This window comes from Enhydra lutris, unplaced genomic scaffold, assembly GCF_002288905.1.
Source record: "Enhydra lutris kenyoni isolate GAN:26980312 unplaced genomic scaffold, ASM228890v2 scaffoldscaffold54, whole genome shotgun sequence".
Lineage (NCBI taxonomy): Eukaryota > Metazoa > Chordata > Mammalia > Carnivora > Mustelidae > Enhydra > Enhydra lutris.
The window spans coordinates 12,168,920-12,175,003 of NW_019154138.1; the positions used below are offsets into that span (position 1 = coordinate 12,168,920).

Here is a 6,084-nt window from a genome sequence, read left to right on the forward strand (position 1 = left end):
GAAGGCAGAGGCTTTAACCCACTGAGCCACCCAGGTGCCCCTGATATTCTCTTTCTTAAACCAGTTTTACAGCCCATGAAATGGAGTATGTATTAGAGGAAAATGAATTCTCCCTAAAAATATTTGTATTTAAAACAAAAGTTATAATTAAACATAGAAAGAGATATAACAATATCTATTCTTGTAAAAATCTTGATATTTGGGAATTCAGAACATTTAAAAAATTATACACAGAAATTAGAGAGAAGGTTTTCTTTTAGATGTTCCTCAATCACATTTTCACATAGGCATGCTAGTTTGAATATAGTCTGTATCTTCCTGGTCAATTTTTAGTTACATATTCATTAACATCATATTACTAACAATTTTAGAACATATTCATATATAGGTAACTATATTGACTGCTAATTTATAAAAATTATATCATTGTGTATTTTTAATTTTGCAACTTGAATTTTTACCTAACATTGTTTTTGAGAGCTACTCATATTGGTGTGTCCTCCCTCCCTCCCTCCCTCCTTCCCTCCCTTCCTGTCATGTACAGCATTCTGTCATATAAATATATTGGTGGTTGTTTGTATTATTTTTTGTATTTTTCAATTAAAAGTGATATATATGGAGTATTATGCCTCCATCAGAAAGGAAGAATACCCAACTTTTGTATCAACATGGATGGGACTGGAAGAGATTATGCTGAGTGAAATAAGTCAAGCAGAGTCAATTATCATATGGTTTGACTTACTTGTGGAGCATAAGGAATAATAGAGGACATTTGTTGATGGAGAGAAGAAGTGAGCTGGGGGAAATCATAGGGGGAGACAAACCATGAGAGACTGTGGACTCTGAGAAACAAACTGAGGGTTTTGGAGGGGAGCGGGGTGGGGGGTATTAAGGAGGTATTAAGCCTGGTGATGGGTATTAAGGAGGGCATGAATTACATGGAGCACTGGGTGTGGTGCATAAACAATGAATTTTGGATTACTGAAAAAAAAAATAAAAGATATATATAGTTACTTATGGGCTTGTATGAAAGTTAACATACAGTGAATGGGCTAGAGTGAATTCTGAGTCAGAAAATGTATGCACATTCTCAATTGTACCAAATATTACTAAATTCATCTTTATTTTCCCACTTTCCAAAATTATATCTAAAAATCTATCTGAATTAAACAATAGTGATGATGATAGTGCTTTGTTTCTTGAATTGGATCTACTTAAGAAGGTCAAAATGATTCCACCACTTTCTTCATATCCTCTCATTAGAATCAATTACTGACTAGCTGGAACTGATCAATACGTGCTTAAAACTTCCTTTTTCCTGATCCTTAGTAAAAGCTCAGGTTAAAGGAAATGGATTTTTCATTTTCAAATGGTATAGCCAAAGTCTAACTCCCAGGTCTTCCTAATGTTAGGAAATCAGAGGATGAAGTAGAAATAAAGAATCAAATGGTTTTTAAAATGTCTGATAGATGGGTCAGATGTTTTCTTCTTCCTGCAAAAACCATCAATCGTTAGTTTCTGTTTTTGAAACAAGGAATTTTACCATATGTCTGAGATGGTGTCTTAGGCACTTGCTTTAGAGTCTGCTGTAGCTGAATTCAGTAATGATATCCACTCAAAATCATTTCATGAATGCTTCTACTGTACCTGCATATGCACCTGGCTGGGAATACAGATAAGATTCTCTTGTGATAGACTTCATCATCATCTACGGAGGAGGCAAATGTGTAAGCAAATAATTGCAGTTGTTAATACATTTTAATAGAATATATGGAATTGAAAGAGCATTTCCAAGAAGAACAGAGAAGGACTATTGATAGGAGTGTGCTTTAGAAAGGATTTTGCCTTAAATTTATATTTTGAAACTATTTGTAAGTCTGTAAGAAAAAAAATACTTTTTTTTAAAAGTAAAAAACTTTTACTATCTCTATAGTTTTGCCTTTTCCAGATTGTTCTGTAGTTGGAATCATACAGTATGTAGTCTTTTCAGATAGCTTTATAGTAAAGGGCATTAAAGTTCTTCCATGTCTTTTTATGGCTTGATAGCTCATTTCTTTCTACCAATGAGTAATATTCCATTGTACGATATAACGGACTTATGTATTCACCTATTGAAGAACATCATGGTTACTTCTAAGTCTTGGCAATTATGAATAAGGCTGCTATAAACATTCATGTGTAGAATGTGTAGAATGAAAGTTCTCCTCCAAATTTCCATAAGGAGTAGTTGATTAAAGTTGCTTTAATCAACTACTCCTTAGATTAAAACAACAACAACACACCTTGAGCTTATCTGTATTTTAAAACCTACTCAGGAATTTGTTACAAATTAAAATTTAAGCATTTATAAATTACAGACTATAGTAATTATACAAAATGTTATTAGTAATTGAAATAATTATATCCTTTTATTGAAATAATTAAAACTTACTTTTAGAAAGAAAACAATTAGTATATTCCTTTAAAAAAAATCTTCCTTCTGACATAGTCATAGGTAAAAATAAAAAACCTGATTACATAATTTCAGTGGTACATAAAAGGGATTATGGCATAAGTGGGTTAGAAAAGAGCATCAAAATTTCAGATTATTTTATACACACACACACACACACACACACACACACACACACATATATATATATATGCACATTTTAAGACCTTTACCCTGATATCTTGAAATTGGGAAAACACAATATATTTTTGGATGAGCAGTGAAATATATTTCAGAAGGGGTGTTGTGGTTTTAGAATTGCCATAAATGTTGATGAGTTTGGCTATAAAATGGCTAGAATGAGAAGGAATTCCGGAGGTGAATGATAAGTTTGGGACACTGGGAAGGAAAATGATTATATTTCAGATTCTGATAAAATCAGGATCCAAAAATATCTTGGCAGTGTGCTTAATGAATTAGTCAGAAATCAGCAATAAAATTTAATAGGGCAAAACATATGTCTGCTAAAACAATTTGGTAATGTCAAGGTGGGAGAGAAAGGAATGAGGGAAAGATGCAAATAATAAAAAATGTTAAGTTTCCAGCTGATGGAAATTTCATCAGAATCCAGCAGTGATGGGCTATTGGATCAGCCTAAAATTGATCCAGAACTTAGTGTCCTAGAATATATTTGGCACAACTTTTTGGTATCCGAGAGGCTACCCTACTCTTGAGTTTGGGTATGGTCATTAACAAGAACACAGACTTAATTTATCCAAAGATTATCATTTAAAGACTTCATTATGAAAGTTTATAAAACACAGTGGAAAGAAATAAGATTTTTTTCTATGATACAGTATCAAGGAGTACTTACTGTTTTAATGCCACCTTTAGTAAAAAGCAGGCTTCTAAATAAGAAGAAAGTAATTGGGTTCTGTATAGGAAGCAGGACAGTTATGCATGAATTTGTTTACATACTGCCTCAAAGGTAGGAAAATCATGAAAAAGAAGCTGTGAGCCAAGTTTTACAGTTACCTTTTTACAGTAAAAATAATTTCATATTTTTGCATGAAGTGAGACCATTTGATCATGTGGTATAGACCGAAAGCTAAGAAAGAAACCAATTAAATTTAAAAGTTGCTCAGTGTTGAGATTTAATTTTGAAACCAACCACTAAGTCAAAATTAAACTTTGGAGAAATCCTGTTAAACTCTCTGCTTAAGGTTTTTAAGAGAAATAATAGTCTTTATAATTTTGAAATTATGAATCCATGTAATACACCTTGATAAAAAAAATTGTGAAAAGATACTTAAAAATCAGTCCATTTTATAACATAAAAGAAGAGTTACCTTCATTAGTTTAGGTAAAAAAAAAATTCTCAGTAAAAAATTTTTTAAGTAGCTACTGTCATTTTACAGGAAAATAAAAGATCTTTTTAAATGATAATTCCAGTTTATTATCATTTGAACAGCCTTGCTATGAGCCAAAGTAAAATGCATCTCTTTTATTTCATAAATCCACAGTTGCCAATGCTATGTCCATACATTTAGATGGAATGCAATTTTATAAATCTTAATTTGTCTTGAATAATGGAAGCCTGTGACTTCAGCACAAAATATCTCTAGAAACTAAAAATGGTTTGTGGCTTGTCTTTTTAATTTGTTCCTCAAAGTGTCATCTCCGTGTTTTGTTTACTGACATGGAAAACCAATTTGAAAATAAATGTTAGAGAATACTGTGGGATGTGAATAAGAGATAAAAGGCTTCTTGAATCCTAGATTCACCCAGGGGTGGAAATCTATAAAATGGCACAATTCCAGCGAAGGAAATGAAAGGCCAAGTAGCTGAGTACCATAAAACAACTATAAAATCTGTGGTGCAAGATAAAAGGAGAGAGAAATTCAATAGTGGAATTTTACATATTGGTGATAAATAAAAATGAAAAACAACCAACGGAAGTGACTAACAAAGACTTACTTCAAATCCTCCAATATTGTTGAAGCTCCACTGGACGAAGACTGGTAAAATCCATAATGAGAAGCATTGAGGGAAACAAGACCACGCAGGTCTCGTTTACAGTCGGTTCGCAAGTCCAGCATTTCGTGTTTTAGACTAAGTTCTGCCCTTGTGAAACCCAGAAGACATTATGAAAAGGGAAGCAAGTTAGTTACAGTGGGATGAATGATTATGAATAATTCCTCTTTAATGAGGCATTGGAGATTGTTAAATGCATGGAAGTAGACAATGGACAATAGATGATTGGTGCTTTCTAGGGGAATTCAGGAAGATGGGTATAAATTTATACAAGATGAGTAAATTTCAGAGATCTCCTGTATATCATAGTGCCTGTATTGAGCAAGAAGGTACACTGAGCTTAAAAATTTGTTAAGACAGTAGATCTCATGTTCATTGTTCTTATGTGCCACCTCCCTGTTTAACAGAACAAACACAAGGAAACTTTTGAAGATGATAAATATATTTATTACTTGATTTTGATGATGTTAACATGAGTGTGTGTGTGTGTGTGTGTTATATCTCCAAACTCACCAAATTGTTTACATTAATTAGGTAGAGTTTATTGATGTATAACTGATATTTCTTGTTAATTAAGGGTGGGGGAACAAAGAATAGAACTAATAAAGTAAAAATAAGTTGCCAAGAAGATAAAAAAGGAAAAATATATTAAATCAGCATAATACTTAGCAAATATATAATTTATATATTATATCCTCCCTTTCTTCTTTTTCTTCCTTTTCCTTCTTCATGTGCCCCTTCTACTTCTCTCTCCTCATATTGAGAAAAGGAAAAAAAAATCATAATTGCGAGCATCCACTTGTTTACAACATTTAGTAACTTAAAAAGAAAATCCGAAAAAAGATCTTTCGGAAAGTTTGCAGATAATCCAAAGCTAGTTTTTAAGTGACAAAGTTCATCTATGATCCTGCCAAGTATGATTCTTATAATATATTCAGTGCAAGAAAATAAATGACAAGTGACATAATGAATAGAGACACACTTATCCTTAGAATGCACAAGGAGAAAGCAGATTTGTGAGGAGGCTGCTAATGACTGCAAGTCAGTTGCCTGCAAATAGAAATGGCCAAGGTCAGCAGTGAAATAACGTTCAATGTGCTAACCTAGAGACACTTCAAGTGGGAGAGTGAGGTTGAAGTCCATTTCTCCCTGGTGGACCCATCAAAAGGGACTGTTTTGAACAGGTGACCTGAGTTCATCTGCTGGCCAAAACCAGAATTTTACCAGTGAAGCAATTAATCAAAGAACATTTTGTAGTTCACCCTAATTGGAGAAACTTTTTGTTAAACTCCCCTCTACCCCAAACCCCCTCCTGTGAAGGCATTGAGTACATGATGAATTTAAATTAGCCTTTATTAGACAACATTATGACTGTGCTTCGGAGGCTTTCATTTTGCATAAAAGGCCAAAATTGACATATATTCCTTTTTTAAAAAAATGAGCTCTAAAGTCTGTTAACCTTAACTTCAATTTTAGTGTAATATTTTACAACATAAAACAAGACTCTAAGAAAATGTCATGCAGCTCTGAAATATGCACCCCCAAAATAAAATGACCCTTCTAGACTTTGGATGGCATTTTTAGGAAATGTTTAATTTGGTTTATGAGTCAGCTCTCTG

At 32.9% G+C, this 6,084-nt stretch overlaps 1 pseudogene; it reads right to left on the reverse strand.

The window, feature by feature from the left end:
- LOC111157339 overlaps positions 1-4,530 on the reverse strand; it is a 47,439-nt pseudogene extending 42,909 nt beyond the window's left edge.
- Positions 4,531-6,084: the final 1,554 nt, after the last annotated feature.